Source organism: Meleagris gallopavo, chromosome 5 (assembly GCF_000146605.3).
Source record: "Meleagris gallopavo isolate NT-WF06-2002-E0010 breed Aviagen turkey brand Nicholas breeding stock chromosome 5, Turkey_5.1, whole genome shotgun sequence".
Taxonomy (NCBI): domain Eukaryota; kingdom Metazoa; phylum Chordata; class Aves; order Galliformes; family Phasianidae; genus Meleagris; species Meleagris gallopavo.
Genome location: NC_015015.2, coordinates 29,230,537 through 29,247,805, shown reverse-complemented (window position 1 = coordinate 29,247,805; position 17,269 = coordinate 29,230,537). Strand labels below are relative to the sequence as shown.

At 37.2% G+C, this 17,269-nt stretch overlaps 1 long non-coding RNA gene across 3 annotated transcripts; it reads right to left on the bottom strand.

Moving 5' to 3' along the window:
* Positions 1-776: 776 nt before the first annotated feature.
* On the bottom strand, positions 777-13,496 carry LOC104911149. 3 transcript variants are annotated; one of them, XR_002115220.2, is made up of 4 exons: positions 13,375-13,496; positions 10,457-10,535; positions 6,122-6,209; positions 777-5,956 (listed from the first exon to the last, which is right to left on the bottom strand). It is a non-coding gene; the product is annotated as an uncharacterized LOC104911149 (long non-coding RNA). The 3 variants fall into 3 exon arrangements; XR_004159924.1 differs by having other exon boundaries at positions 903-1,805; XR_793666.3 differs by having other exon boundaries at positions 904-4,784.
* Positions 13,497-17,269: the final 3,773 nt, after the last annotated feature.

Below are 17,269 nucleotides of genomic sequence, written 5' to 3'. Positions count from 1 at the left end.
TTTTCTATTACTCTTATTTTTCAAAAGAAAATAAAAAATAAAAAAAAATAAAACTTTCTAAACTGGAAAAACTGGACAATACTATAGTTTTGCTATCTAGAACTGAATTTGAGATCTTGGAATGATGAATTGTCCTTTCCTTTCCGAAAGAAAGCTATCTCTTAGTTGCAACAGCAAAATAAGCTATGTAATCCTTTTTCTTACCATAAATACATATTTCTTTATTTCTTATAGAAAGTACAATGTTTAGAAAAGGAATTAGCATCTGAGATTTACTGTTAATAAAAGATGATTGATTGCTTCCTCTGTTGATGTACACTGTAGTATATTGATATGAAAATAATTTTCAATTCTCTTTAATTTTTAGGAGTTATTTTACCTTAAAGTATTGTAAAGATGCCTCTGCAAACTGACAGTTGGTAATTCAATTATGTGAGTTGCAGGGACAGTTTGTGAGTTAACTGCAACACATTATCATTAATATTTTGTCTGCTTTTTAGAGGTGTTCTGTACTTTAAACACGTGCTGTATATGCAATGTGTTACAGTTATTTCCCTAGTGTTATTTTCATTGAATTTTAGATTAAATAGGCACATAACACGGTATATAACTTGCTAATGTGTCAATTAATGCCACCTCAGGGCTGAAATAAATTGCAAAGACTTTTAAAAGTGTGACTACACATTTTGTGCTAGTCTTAGCTTTCTTCCTTCCTCTCTTCTCCTATTTTCTTTTTTTTTTCTTCCTTTCCCCTTCCCCTCCCCCCTCAACCAAATAGTCCATCTTAGAGTCCTCTAGTGCATAACAATGAATTGCCTTGAGGGGAAATAGTTGTTTAATGAATCTCAGAAATATGGAAATATGTATTCTACACATGCAAGTATCATATTGTATTTGATTAAGCAGTGTGTATGGCAAAAGCTCTAAAAATTCTTTGTACACTAAAAAAAGGCAAATTTTAATTACATTTTCAAGAAAAGTAAACTTTATTTATCCAGACTTGTAAACAGCTAGAGCATCATATCAAAATATCAGTTTTAAAAGAGTATGATGAAATTTTAAAAAAACAATTTAGTTATGTAATATGTAAGCGGAATTCTTTGATAAAATTTTGTCTAAATACAGTCACTTCCATCAGCTTTTTTTGCCATGTCTAAAAATATATTTTACTTTATCTAGCAGTATATTTCAATTCAAATTTCATATCTACTATGTTATATTTAAAACCAATATAAAACTGTTAATTTGGATGGTCATTTGTTGGGTAAAACTTCCCAGTTTGCTAGCTCACATCCCTTATCTCTAGGATTCCTTAAGCATCATTGCTTTGAAATGAATTGTAGGCTCTATCAATTATATCTGTTTAAATGGACAAATTTAATTACTACAAAAGAGCAATTGATTTTCAAATTATCACTGATTGCATAGTGGATATCTCAGTGGGAAGACAGGTACATGCAGGCTCTCAAATGGAATCAATGTATTAACTAATCTACAAATTGACATACTCCATAGAAAGTTTCCTTTCTCTTCACTTCCTTCCTGTAGCTATGTTTGTTTCCATTTAAAAGAAATCTTTTGATGATCTAGAAGTGAAAAAATTAAGATTGTTGCATATGCTATGTATAATATCTAAATTTTTGATTCTGACTTAGCTTTATCACTTACTAAGAAAGCAAAAAAATATTATAAACATCTTCCTGGGGTCTGTTTGGTAACTTCATTCAAAGCCTTGTTTCTGTAAGTCTGTAGTCAAAATAGTCAAAAGCTGAAACCATGTCACCAGAAACTGTCAGGCTTTGGTCCTGCAAAATCACAAAATAATTTTGTGGTCCATTGACAAAGTCCAAATCTACATGTGGCATTTGTTATAAAACCATTCTCTTTTCTTTAGTAACAAATCAATAATTTCAGAAAACTAATCAGAGTTTATTAATTGTACAGGTACAGATAATGAACAAAGCAGACAATCCAAACAACTGCAAGTCAACTGGCAAGAGACCAGTGCAATGTATAGAAAGATTAGAAACCAAAACATCAAACCAAAAGAAGAGTGAAAGGAAAATAGTTCATTTTATCCCATTACTTTTTGAGAACCTAATAACCACAAAGAAATCTTTCTGGTTTATGAGTTAGGTACAAAGCACTCACACAGTAGCAGAAAATATCTAATTTTTGAGAGGAATGAATGATTAACCGAGAACATACCACTATAGCTACCTACTAATCAGTGATAGTCAGAGATGGTGGCCAATTCAGAACAGATTTACTGCTGTTCACTGCAGTCCTGCAGTCCCTATGTTGCTATCTGAGAAGACCATAGGGTTTCTCTCAGTTCTGTTCAATGTGTGCTGAACCATGTCTTCATTTCTGTTTTTAGCATCTTTGCTTTAACATCACAATACAACTTCGGAAACTTTTCCAGCGTGTATATTAATCACAGTAAAGAACAACAGGTCTTTAATATTTTCTTTATGTCATCTACAAGCATTTTGAAAATGACACTGCTTAAGAAAGTTAAAAAAAAAAGAGATGATTATTTGTTGTTGTTGCGGATTTTCAGCAGGTTCATTGCAAGAACTGAGAGAGGAGGGATGTGAGAGAAAACGTGTACTGCCACATAACTTGCTTGACTGCTTCAGCATCATAGTTGGCAACATTTATAAAGACTGGGAACTTCATATTTTAATCTTCATGTTTGTGAAATACATAGGGCAAACAGCATCAGTTAATCCTGGTTTATTTTATTTGCATGCGTTGTTAACTGCTTTCCTGTAGTACGACCAGCATGTGACAAGAGAGTTAATGGATGAGATTCAATTGTTTTTAAATTCAGTCATACCCTTTGCACTTGAAGTATGAGAGTTGTGTCAGCTCTTCCATTATAAGCTCGTTTGCCAGAGTTTATTTCACAACCAAAAAAAAGCACTTCTGCCATAGTCTTGCTACCCAAGATCTCTGTCTAAGGAATAGTTGTATTATGCATAATTAGAAAGATAGTTTATATGCATTTCCATACATTGCAACAAGGTTAATAAATGTTAAAACATAGTAGACAAATCAAGGGTTCCTTAGCATTCCTTCCTTTATGACCACTTCTTTTTTCCTTCTACATGTCTTTTACACTTAGCTGGCAGAACTTTTCAGGTATTATCTCCAAGAAAATTAATTTACTTGCTGAAAAGAATAATCAGGTAAAAAGAAACATTATCTGTTACTATTTCCAGATATAGAGTCATAGAGTCCATTAAAATATGAAGAGTTTATGTAATTCGTATTGCATTAGTTTGCATGCTAACGATTATAAAATTATAATGATAACTATCAGGAAATCTTTTAGTGTATTTCAAGTTCATAATATAAGGCCCTTATTCTTAATTTTCTTATATGTTAGGAAGCTACCAAAACTAGTGAAAAGGTCACATTAGGGGAACAGGTCATAGGCTGCTTAAGGAAATCAGCTTTTTAGCAGAAAATTCTGGTTCACTAGAATTGTATAACCTGAACAAATAAATAGCTTGGGCACTGATTGGAAATGTGGAAAATCTCAGCTCACATCTGTGCTTTTAATCAGGTGAAACTTTCGTTTAAACCCTTGTGTACGTGTGTGTAGGTGTAGTTGTCTCTATAGAATAAATTAGCCAGCCCACACTCACCTTAGGAAAATGAATAAAAATAAATGTTAGTCTGAATTCAGTTTATCAGTTTTGATCAGAAATAGAAGTGGGAGAAAGTGATGGATTTCCACTGTATGTTTGAGCTTCAGGATAGATCCTTTAGAAATGAAAAAGTTAAACTTTCCCTCTGCCTAAAATATAGTTGTCTCATGCTTAGGTTTCAGTTAAAGTGGCTTAAGCATATCATGCCTTTAGACAAGTTCACCTTCAAATATGGATAGTATGATGAAAACAGCGACCTGAGATTTTGAAAACCTCTGGCTTCAGTTACTAATGATGATACAGTGAGAAATACAGAGAACTTAGGAAATCACTTGGGATTAATATTCCAGTATAGAGCATGAAAGATTAGTTTGAAATTAAAGGCACTTTTCATATCTCCAATATAATCGAAGCAAGGAAAACAGTTGGTGAACGTCACTCACTTTTTAGACATGTCACAGCTGTCCACATGCTTGCTACATCTCCCTATTCAATTTTTAGAGTTTTTAATATGAATATCAATCCTCCTTTTCATAAATGTAACCTATAAATGCCAGGAATCCCTTAGGAGTTTTCTCAGACTTTATTTAATGCCCCACAAGAAGGGATGTAAAAGAGACCTTTATTTTATAAAGTGATCTTATAATTCTGTTCAATATCCATCATTTCCAAGGCCAAGTAATCATATTTAATGGATGCTAAATTACTTTCTTTCAGGCAAGGGTTCCCTCGATAATATTAACCAGTTCAGAGGACTGGCACTTAGAGGGTTGAAACTATGAGGATGTTGGGGTATTTTTTGTTTGTTTTTCAATTACTATTTATTATTATTATTTTTTTAATTTCAAGCAGCTTACAGATACTTTGTCTGGGGTGGCATTCACTAGCACTTCAGTAGGCAAGGGTCAATGCTTCCATTTTGAGCTGTATTTTCACAGGTTTTAGCCTGGCAATAAATACTCCAGTTGTTTTCTGTCAAAAAGAAGTGCCAAAGGTGACTTGCAAAAGACTTTTATCATTTTCGATTTGTCTTCTATTTTTTTCTCTCATTTGTATGTGCATTAAGCCTGGATTTCTTGACACAGAAAGAGGTTTTCGGGAAGCAGTAGAATCAGGATCCTCTATCTAGAGTAGGGGAGCAAGAGCCAAGGGTGACCAAAAGTATGTGTGTAACCTCAACAGCACTGACAAAGGGGCAGTCCCACAGTACCCAAAGAAGAGCAGAGAAGTCTGGTGATTATTATGAGAGCCAACCATCAGTTCAGGGATTGACAGACAAATCTGTGGTGTTGAGACAGGTCCAAGTCCTAGCTGGACTTGTCCAAGTCAAGTCAGTGGGTTGCAACAAATTTGAATAAATGATACATTGTCAGGCATAGGATCCTTGACAGGGATACTGATCTAAGAGCAAGGACACTGGTTTGAATGCAGCTTCTGACACGGAGGAGAAGCCACCCCCCTTCTTCCAGCCATTTTCTCACACTGCTCTCAGCAGCTCAAATGCAGCTTGTGCAGCTGCACTGTATTCTGTGCTAACTAAAGCATAGAAAGCCAAATCCCTTGCAGCCAAATCCCATGAGGCTGCACTCAGGGTACTGATAAATGTCTACAGTTTTTTTTCCTACCTTTATTACTTTTTTTCATGTTAATCAGATTTTGATGGTGAAATTCTTAAGAGTCAAGATGAGGAGAGTGGCATCTAGTCTTTCATTTTAAGTTAAGGTTTGCGTAGAGGAAAGTTGTTGAGCTGTGTGAGAGCTGGCTGGGAAGCACTGTATCCTAAGTAGTGTCTAGAATTTTATGCAGAGAGGTTTCACTAATTCAAAAGTTACAGCATTGATATTTTAATGATGACAATCTTTTTCCAATTACTCAGTGGACATTTAAGTTGAACAAATATTTAATAAAAGCCAGTTAAGACCCTCAGACAACCATTATCAAAATTTTTTCCATCTTACTTGTTTATCTTTCAAGAGGAGATGAGATGGAGATTTCAGGTTTTGAAAACATGGACTACAAAGGCTTTGAATAATATGTATATGATTTGCTGTGGAGTGAAATGGGAAATTATAACTATTGTACAATTGCCATCAGCAGTAATGAGGAATGGGTCTGCTCTGCAATGCTGGAATTCAGGAGTAAAAATAGGATACATTGAAAACGTAGATTTACCAATATATATATTTTTTAAGTAAACGTGCTTAGTCACATTCTTTCCATGAAGATTTACAAGTCTTCTGCAAGTGATGATTTAGTGTATAGGCCTTGGATGGGAAAGGCACTCATATCTGTTTTGTCTGATTTGGAAAGATTAAAACTCAATAAATTAAATAGGAAAAAGGTTATTTTTACTTCCATATATTAGACTATATATTAGTACTCTCACTAGCAGAAAAATGACTTCCCAAATGAAAAGGAGAACAAGTGACAAAAATTGCTACGGAAAGGGGAATAATTCTTACCCATGCAGCTATGTTCTGCTGTAGCTTCTTCTGCCCTGCATTTTCCAGTTTTTGGTACTTGAAGCTCAGTCCATTTCATACACGTTTTCTAGAATAAAATCAATATGCAATCAATCTAACCTGAGCTATAACTAGCTGTTACACTGAGCAAAAAAAATTTGTACACTGAACTGCTTAACTAACTAAATGATTTAGTTAGTAAGTCAGTGGTGCTGAAAAGTAGGTCTTCATTAATGGACATCACTGAAAGAGCAAAGAAAGCAGAATGAATCATCAGTCCATTGCCTTTAATAATAAAGTTAAAGAAAAAAGTAATGAATTATTAAGGACAGTGTGAATGGAAAAGAAAAAGAGCAAACATCATCAAGAGTACCAGTATGCAGAATGATGAAGAACTGGATTCTTTGGGTGTTCTTAAGGGTTTTGTTTTTCTTTTCATTTTTTAACTCTGAGAACTGACAATCATTTAGTCCTTGATTCTCCACCTAGCAAAATCACAGACATCTTCTCTCATTTTCAAATAAATCAATGATTCATGTGATTTACATATAAAAGTAGATTTGTGACTGAATCTGGAGGAGGCCCCTGAAGTAGTATTAAAATCAAGTCCCGTTCCTGCTGAGGTTAATAGCAAGAATCAGACAGACTTTAATGAGGACAGAAAGAACCTCCAGGATTTTGATGTTAGGACAAGAGAGCAACTTTGAGAGATTATTCCCTTTACAGAGAAATAAAGAGTGAATACACAGAATTTAATTACGTAAAAGAAGGTATATCTTAGTAGTATGCTTTTGAATCTACTGTCAAAATAATTACATAAAGCCAATTTGCTCAGATACTTCTCCTCAGGAAAAGTTAGACCTACTGCCCAATTTTATTCAACTATTCATATATATATATATATATATATGTATATGTATATATATATTTCTCTATATGTAATCTTAACACTGTACTTAAATGGTAAAGTTTTCTTTTATGCTGGACTGGATTTTCTTACACAAATGATCTGATTCAGGTCTCTGGGTATAGAATCCCTAAGTAATTATACATTTGGATTTAAATTTGCAGGTCTTCAAAAGAAGAGCTAAGGTAAGTAATTGTTCGTGACAACCGTACATAAAGATTTTCTTGGAATCAACTGGTCATTTATGTGCTTTTTACATCCCACTAAAACATGATGAGTAGATATGCTGGGGATTCTATATTTTAATTTGATAAGTTGTTAACTTTTATTTTGTCTGAATTGGACATTCTAATAGTAAGGATAACCTCACTGTCCGTATTACAGTCTTCGATTATTATTATCACTAAATTCCAAGACAAAAATTTTAATTTTCTGGCTCAGCGAAGAAAATTTTCCTAATTCTGTGTTCTAAGATATCTAAACACCTGCTTTGGGTGTTTTAGGGAGCATCCAGTCCCCAGTAACACGCCCTGTACAAAAACATCCAATGCACTTAAATCCACAAATCAAAAATTTGGTTTCACCCAAATCAGATGAGGAAACTGAAAACTATAGTAAACAGAATAATCAGGACTTCAATTAGTTATGTTGTGGCATCTCTGTATTTCCCCTCTAAAAACACTTTTGACAAAGAGACTTTACAAGCAATGTATTATTGGGCATATATAATACTCTAATTAAATCAATTGCAATGAAAGATAGTAGAATTTATGCACTTGGAGGACATTTTACTTCATCTAATAAAAACATGACTTCAGTGGTAACATTACAGAATTTTTTCTTTTTCTGTTTTTCTTCTGGCAAATCCTTCTGTTATGGGAATAATCATTTGTCTAGAGATGTGGCTCCTAACTGAAAGGCATCAAGACTTCTCCCTGTGACTATGACAGTCACTAAATCAATGTTTTAGGAGAAGCTTTCGAGCTTTCCTAGTAATTCTGAAAATGGAGATCGTTTTGAACTTTCTCTAATAGTCTGTTGTGGACTGTAGGGGGTGATGATGATGATGAGTCAAGAGTTAGTCAGGTAGTAGAGACCGTTGCTGATCAGCACTGAAGGTAGTAGTCAGCTATCTTCAAGATATTACTAAAAGAAATCATCTTGATCCTTATAGTAAGTCGAGGTTTTGTAGAAAGCCAAGAAAAATGTTTAAGGGAAGTTGTACGTCCAGTGATAGAAGCCTTGCTGTGCTCAGTCTCTGATCTTTTGAAATCTTCAATTATCCTGTGGGCTGTGAGACCAAGAAAAAGTTATCTGAATAGTAGCCTGGTCTAGTGTGGCTGGTGACCTTACCCACAGCAGGGGAGTTGAAATTAGATGGTCTTTGAGGTCCTTTTCAACCTAGGCCATTCCATGGTTCTATGCTTCTATGAATCTATGAACAAATAGCAGATTCAACTTTTAGAATTAATATACTTTAGGGGTAATCTCATTGATACACACCAGACACTACATTATATGAAAGGTAATTTTTATGGGGAGATGATAGAGGGGCTACAGGAGCTTCTCTGCTACCTCAGCGCCAGCTCATCCAAAATTAAAACTGCGTGCTTATCAGACTTACTATTTCACCCAAAGGAAAGCTGACAGCTTCATCTAATAAGTCCTCTTCTGATGAGCATTCTCCTCCTGGAGCCTGACACATGGCTTTTGGCAGTTACAAGTGAATCAAAACTTGGGACGCAGGAGCCTCTATTAGCTCTTCTAAGTATTTCATTATTTGTAAAGTGTGAGCTTCCCAGGGCCTGTGCTCAATGGTATTGTTTCTTCTATAATGTTTGATTAAAAACAAAAACAAAAACAGAACAACATATTTGCTAAAACTTACCAAAATTACTTGATCTAGTTGGCTCTGCACTGTAGTGTTTTTCACTTACAGTCTGTATACAGTGATAATAATGAACTGCAGTATCATATGGATTCAACTTTTTTCATTTTAATTAGGTGTCCATCAAATGCAGGCAAAGCATAACAGATATTCATGACAAAAAGGCAATAATCTAAGACTTTGAAGTGTTTTAGCAATTCCAAATGCTCTCTAGAAAACAGGTATGTATAATTGAGGCTTGATTTATCACCTCTGTAGTACTGTCAGGAAAAAACATTCTAGAAAACAGCAAGCAAGGCTATGAATGTGTGCGTGCACGCACATGTTGAAGTTATACACTGTAAAAAGCCCTGATTCCTCTAAGGGAAAGTTGATGTATAGCAAACCATATGCAGACAGACAAAAATTGGACAACAGACATAAGACTGTTATTGGACAAATTCCTATAGTGTTAGTCTTGCAATGCATGACTTAATTTCTACACTATGTTTTCTTAAATCAAGATTTTCAAGACCAGTAGTAGCTTGAGATGTGAATAAACTTCCAGTTAGGAAGACAAAATCTATCCACCGTGAGACTAGTGGCTGTGATGCCTGTGACCCTTCCTGTTGTTCTGACTGCAGACTTGAAATTAATGCTGTACTTTAAATATATGAGATTGCTTAAATCACATCAAATCCTCCTCAGGAGAATGTTAAACAAACAGAATCTGTTAACATAACATTTATCAGCACACACACTGGCAGAAATAGTCTCAGAGATTTTGAATAAATCATAGAGCTGTTTCCAACTTCTCATTTTTCAGAAGACAAAGTGCATGGACAGATGACTTGATTAAGTGATAAGAGGTGAGATACTATAAATGTCAGGTTAATAACAAGACATACATGCTCCAGTAAAAACCTACAATGTGATCAGTTTGGCATTCATTATTCCTAAATATTTTATAGTATTTACATTTAGTCACTATGTAAAACAACAGTAGCTAAGCTATGACTGTTCCGGACAAAGCTGAAAGAGTTTGGAGCTATTCCATCAGCCAATATCACAGTAATTTCCATCTTTTCAATCTGTCTCAAATGGAATAAAACTGTCCAGTCATGCTGTGCAACAATATTTTTTCAAACACGTATCAACTCTTTTGGAGACCTCTTAATTTATATTCCACATATTGAAGTGTTTTTCCAGAGGGAGGATGTTGGAAGGAGCTAAAGGGGAAAGAAAAGAATCTTGTCCAAATATTTTACAATTGACTCAACATCCAGTTAAATGCTGAGTCCCTGACAGTTTTTGTGGCTATATTTCAAGCTCTGATTCCAAAATGTATGCTGCTACAATCCCTGCAGAAGTCCCCACTCGTTGGTAACTCTTACTTCACCTTTGATCAAGTCTCATGTGTTCACTCCAAGCTGTCAAGCAGCCTTCATTTTCTTTAAGAACCCATGCAGATCAGGCCTGGTGGGTCGGCTGCATTGCAGGAATAACAATTTTTATTTTATTTTTTTTTCCACAGTGTGGTATACTAATTTAAATCTCTCACCCGTCACAACTTTGCTCTTTGTAAGACAGCTTCATTTATGTCTCCACTTCAGCCACTGGGATTACAGGCTATACAATTTCTTAAAAAAAAAAAAAAAATACTGTTAAGTAACAATATATAGTCTATCAAAATGTGATTTGTGAAGCTCCCTTCAATCTTGTTAATAAGACATTCCAAGCCCTCCTAATGATTTATGTGTTGCTCACAACATAAAGGAAGCCCAGGCAATCCACAAGTTTTCTAGAACTGTGTGAAGCTCTGAGGAAATAATAGAAAGTAGCTATTTTGTTATGTCTTCTGGGGCTATATACCAACCCTACCTAGAGTTTAGAGTACAATTCTGTCTTTCTAGTAGTTGAACTAGTTGGCAGGAGTTGGACTTGATGATTCTTGTGGATCCCTACAAACTACAAACATTTTGTTCCATTGCTGAAATCAGATATCACTGATCTGCAAGGCTAACCTGTAATTGTCTTCAAATGCTTCAGGATCATTTAAATTGCAGTTCTACAGAGAAAGGAAGATGGAAGTGTGAAATAAAGAGTCTATGGGCTTGATTCATGAAAAAGCTACAGACCATTTACATAGGAAAGAAATGCAAGAAAATCCTTTACAGTGTGCCTATGTGATTTAATAAATTCCTTTTTCCTGTGTAAGTGGTTAACTGCACTGGAAAGGTATTGAATCCAGAGAAGAGACAAAAAAGGCAAAAATAAAGGTAGAGCATTGTAGCCTGCTCAAGATTTGCGCTTAGCAGGCAAATAAAAAGGTAACTGTGGTAAATACACAAAAGATTTTTGAAGTTCAATAGACTACTTTTGAAATGGTCATTGAGGATGTGTGCTTGGAGTGCTCCTATATTCTTTACAGAGAGAGTGGTGAGGTACTGGAACAGGCTGCCCAGAGAGGTTGTGGATGTCCCATCCCTGGAAGTGTTCAAGGCCAGATTGGATGGGGCCCTGCACAGCCTGGTCTAGTATTAAATGGGGAGGTTGATTGCCCTGCATGTGGCAGGGGAGTTGGAGATTCATGATCCCTTCCAACCCTGGCCATTCTGTGATTGTATATTGGAACAAGAAGTACAATTACATTGGAACATGAAAAATGATGATATGCTATGGTTCTTTGTTTGCTTGCTAGCTTTTAAAGTAGTAGTAGTTGTTTTTAGAGTAATATCAGTACATTAAAATCTCGAAGAAGCAAAATCGCAGTGCTGAGCTTCATAGTCAAAGGAAGATTCACAAAGGCTAAAGATGCAATCTGACTAAAAATATTGTCTTTTTTTTTTTTGTCTAACTGTTCTTTGCCTTATGTTAGATGGTTTCACTGAAGGTAGAGATTTTTCCTCTTGCTTCTCCTTTAGCAATGGTCTGTAGAAAGACAATGGGAACTTTTACTTATTTTGCTCTACCTCTCCACTCTAACTTAAACTATATAACGCTTTACTGCAGCCCTCCAAAATGCTTGGTGACTGTGCCTTAAAGATCAGTGTTCAAGATCAGAGACCAACATTGCTCAGGAGGGACTGCTTCATTTTTGATGTGGAGGAAACATCCTAACAACAGCTTCTAAGCGGAGCTTTCTCTAAATAAAAACATAACAGATTGAAGAGTGGGACCAGGAACATGTTCTGAATATGCAAAGTTGGACCTGGCAGCTAGATATGACTTGCTAACATTTAAACTAGGAATTTCCTTACACATGTTAAGGTCAAAATTGTTCATCATAGTAGGTAAGACATTCTCACTAACACATGGTAGGCTCCAAAAACAGGTTTGGAAGGACAATATCAGACTTCCTCAAACTATATGTGTACTAGAATTTCTTTTAAATATTCATTTGTGAAAGAAAGTTCAGTTGGCTAAGAAAAATGCAAATGAATGGTTAAAGAAAGCGTAGAAGAGAAGTTAAGGAGAATAAGAATTTTTTAATTTGATAAGTAGATAACAGAGTATGCAGTTTGAAGGATTTCTTTAATTTGAAGACAGGAAGTTTTTGTAGGAAAGCAGGAAGTCATTGGAGAAGGAGAGAGAGAAAGAGTGGAAAAAATCTCTCAGCATCTCTAAGAATATTGCTGAAATCTAAAATTCTATGAGCTGGCAAGGCACAATACAGAAAAACGTATAGAGAAGAACAAAGAACCTGTATCAGTACATATTAATATGGGTTGTGCTGGAGACCAAATGAAGATTCCAAGCTGAGTGGACTCTGGGTGGGCTTGAAGGTTATACAGGACATGAAGACAATAAAATCAGGATGTGTCCTGGGACATGCTGCAGAGATTGAATATGTATAAAAAAAAAAACCATGAGAAAATGAACTAAGCTATGTAGGATGATCTGGCATGGAAGTGGAATGAATTTCTGCATATATCAAACAAATGGTTTGGTTGTATTTATGATTTACAGGATGAAAAAGGGAGCTTTTTTTACTCTTGTTTTGCTTAGCAACAGCAACAAAAAGAAGTACTCAGCTGGGACTGTCAATTGCTCAGCTCATTAAAATATTAAGAGGGAATGCATTTTAGCAGAGCTCTGAGCCTGCAAAGCTGCCAAAATCATCTTCCTAATACCCACAAAAAGACTATTGAGAGCTCCTTGCCTTTTTCTTTTCCATTTCACCCCTTTTTGCCACCAGTCTTGGAACAGGTCACTTCCCATAGTTTTTACTAGCTACCATTCCTATGTCTGAAGTAAAGGTGCCCCAGACACCCTGTCCCAGGGCCCTTCAGTGGCACATTTTAGGAGAATGTTTCCTGCTGTAGCTGTGGTGGCTATGTGTCACAAGGCTAGATCAGAATGAAACGGTATGGTGTTACAATTCAAAAGATCAGTGCAGTGAAAAGGCAATAGAGAAGTGCAACAGCAAAGCAACTAACACGGATGAGATAGTGTTACAACAGAAAAGTGCTCACCTACCTCTGAGAATCTAGGCTTACAGGAAAGACTCCACAAGGGAAGAATCTCCAACCAGAGACCCTTCCTCAGTGGCAGTCAGCTCTTAAATGTGGTCTAAGAGAGGTGCAGCCAGGTTCCACCCCTTCCAGTTGCACAGGAGAATTGCCTTCACCTGTGCTCCCAAGGCTGACTGGGTTCTTTCTGCAGGTGCTCAATCAGCAGTTCAGGCTGTGACTCAACAGTTACCACAGGAGAAATACCAAGGTGCCAACCTGAGATGCTTCTTTTGTTTTCAGCCCTTTTGATTTTCAGAATGAGGTGTAACGACTTACACCTGATAACCAGCAGAAATGGATGGCAAAACAGGATTCGCAGTAATATAACCTGTTTCAGACTCTTTCTAGGTTATTTGTATGCTGGGCACTGCAAAATTCCATCAGCTCCTGAATCAAGGAGCTTAATGCAGGAGATAAGACAGGGCAAATCTAGTCAGTCTCCGTTGCCTGCACTTCTTGGGACTGTAATGCTCCAGCAGAAAGGGAGGTCTTGAAATAAATGTCTGCAATGGGCTTCTGTTGTACCCCGTTGACCACGCGTTCAGGCCTGGAGATTCCATGGGCACCTCCTCTGGCTTCTCAGTGACATACGACACACTACCGTGGTTTACATACCTGCCAGATCCCTCCAAAAATTTTTCCACTGCAAATCCCAATGCCCCTTAGTGCACCCGGGTGCACATACTCCAGACCTGGGCCTTCAGCGCAATGTTGGTGTAAGACATTTCTGGCAGCCTGCTTCTTTCAGATGCTTCACAACTGCCAAGTCAGAATATGCTCATTCTGCAGAAAGAAAACAGCTGTTTATTCTATCTTATTTGAATGGTGGTGTGGATCTTAATTCAGCAAAGTCATAAAGTATGTTGGTAAATTGTGAGTGTGTGTAGGTGGGTGTGTTGGTGGGTGTAGGGAGCATATGGAAGAGAGCGCAGCATGGGAAGGCTACCAGCAGAATGTTTAAGAATAAATAAAACAGAGCAGACTTCTCTCTTAGTGCATTTTAGCTCTTCGGACAATGCTTCAGCCCTTCTCCTAACCATAAACTGCCCTAATGGTTGTTTACATTGTACTCGGACCTCTATATACGCTACAGATATAATTCTTGTATTTCTGCCTCTAGGTCACAAAAGGTAATAAAAAACATGAAGATGCAATCAGTAATACAAAATTAGCACACACACACAAAAAGGCTTGCAATTTGGAAAAAGAGGTAAAGACTGGTGTTTACTTGTTCAATACACATTCCACTTCGTGTGGATCACGATGCTCAGCGCAGCATCGGGACAGCAAAATGCAGAAACTTCGAGGTAGACCCCTGCGCTCATAGGATTCATTTCCCCACCGTGCACACATACCGTTCACACAGCCAATGAGGCCGGTGGCGACGTCCCGCTTCGCTGCCTCACTTCCATTTCCGCCCTGGAGGCAGGGAAGCAGCCCTGCGCCTCGCTGCCGGCAGGGGGCAGCATTGCCCGACACATCTTGCGCTGCCGCCGAGAGGGGCTGGGCGGAAAGAAGGCGGGTAGTTCGCCGCGTTGAGCAGCGCGAAGCTCGGCCGCCTGCAGGCAGCCGTCTTGGCTCGGGAGGTTGATCGGGGTAGGCTGCCGGCCGCGCAGCGCTGCTAGGGAAGAAGCGCGTTTCACCTAGCCTGGGAGCCATCTGACAGGCTGTGCTGGGCTCCAGTGTGCTGCCTGAGCAGCCTAGAGCTGTGTGCTGCACCTTGAAAAGTATACAGACAAGAAGTTGCAATGAGTTGTGTTTTTCTCCTTTCCCTTTTCTTCTCCTTTTCTCTTTTCTCTCCTTTTCTCTGCTTTACATTTCTTTCCTTTTCTTTTCTCTCATCTTCCTTTTCCCTTCTTTTTTTTTTTTTTCTTTTTCTTCTTCTTCTTTATCTTTTCCTGTATGTTGATCATGTAGTTTATTTACAAGTTCTGTTTTGTTAAATTTTGGTAATCTCTATTCAAGCTACTGAGTCATGAAATGTTTCCATCCCAAGAAGCACTATGTCAAAGATGCTCACATGACTGGGGAGTGTACACTCAACTTCAGATCAAAATGAGAATGGTGTTCCCAGCCACGTGAGTGTGTTTGAAACATGTAAGCAGAGTGCTTGGGCTCCTTAAAGGCAGTGGATAATCTTTCACTGCTGGGTCTCCTTGCTGAGAGATGTGCAGAAACTATGTAAAAGTGTGATTCAGGAAGCTCCCTGATGGTTGCAGTGTGTATTTACGTGTGTATTTACTGTGTGTCAGCTGTCCTATTCTTGTGCTTTTCATCCTGGTGCGGATGTTAGAGTCCTTAGAAACAGCCACAAAGGTACTTTCCTTTTTCTGGATGTACACTAAACAGCACATCAATACTGGGGAAAAAGAGGAGAAAAGAACACCAAAATGAAGAAATGGGAATACAGAGAGGACAGAAAGGGGAGAAAAGAGACCCATGGTGGTAGAAGAGTTGTCTAAAGACCAAAGGGGAACATCCAGTGGTCAGTAAAGAATAAGTAATTTTCTCACTTCTCCTGTACTGATTGTACTTTCTACTACTCCCAAACCACCCTTTCTGTAAAGCAATTATTTGAAAATCTCAGTAATATCCAAAACAGAGTTTTCTGGTTTTTGAAGATCCAAATGAAAACGAGAAAATGTGCCCCAAAAGAGTATGCAGCACTACCTACTGCTGCATAGTGCAGGGACACACAAGTCCAGAGGGTAGCTCATCTGCTTCTGCGCAGGCAACACCTGGCTGTGCTGTGCTTCCTGCTTCTCCATCACTCAGTGCGGGCAAGAGCACCTCCCTTCCATTTTGAGGTCTTCTACAGAGACTGGAAAGCAAATAAAAACTCTCACAGTATTTTATTTTAAGAAGTCTGTGTTTCTCACAGCTGAGTCAGGACTTATCAGCCTTATCAACTGAGGGCTTAATGAGCACTCAACGTGTTCTCCTTTCTCGTAACATACAATGCCTGCAGCATACCTTATTGTACACCTAGCACTGCTTACCAGAAAATCTTCACAACAATCCAACCCATTTCTTATTTTACAGAGAGGAAAAGATCATAAATAAATAACTTACAACCATTGCAAATTTCAGTGTCAGCATTGCATTTTAGCAAGTCACGCCTTAGCTCACACCAATTGGCTCTACTTACATTACAGAGATAAGGCCTTTTTTCTTTACTGGAAAAAACATCTCAAAGAATCAGAAAAAAAAAAATCTTTTAAATAGAATTTGGGTTCTTTCAAGAGACATAAATTACAACAAAATGAGCAACAGAAAAGTTTCCAAGATCCAAGGTTATTTGTAATTTCTGATAATAAGAGAATCTGAGCAGAAAATCTGAGCTTCTCAGTAAAGAAAGAAACATTTTGACATAATTCCGTTATGCAAAAACCTCCTGCAATAAACCCCTCAAAATAACATACATGCACCCCAAACAACAATAAAAGCAAACATGAAATATTTTTGTTTTCATTCAAATAGTTGTAGGATGGAGTTGGAAGCCTGCGGCCAGCTCTTTTTGTGTCTTGAAATCGTTTTGTGACACACATGAAAAAGTTTGGCCACCCCTGATATATGTGCATATTAGAGTGTGCACTCAGGGTTTGAAATACAGTGAATGAAATTGCTCACAGCACATTAAGAATGCTCAGCAACATGCAATTTTAGGGTCGCACTTTATGCTGTAAGACACATTGTGCTGTTAGCAATATTTTTTCTTTCACTAAGCACACATTATTTGAGTTTTCTAGTTGAGCATACACCTAAAAGAATCTTTACTTTTTTAAGAGAGGACCATAAATTATTATCAAAGACTAGGGTATGAAATCAGCTGTTATTTGAACACACTCTGTTTCTTCTGT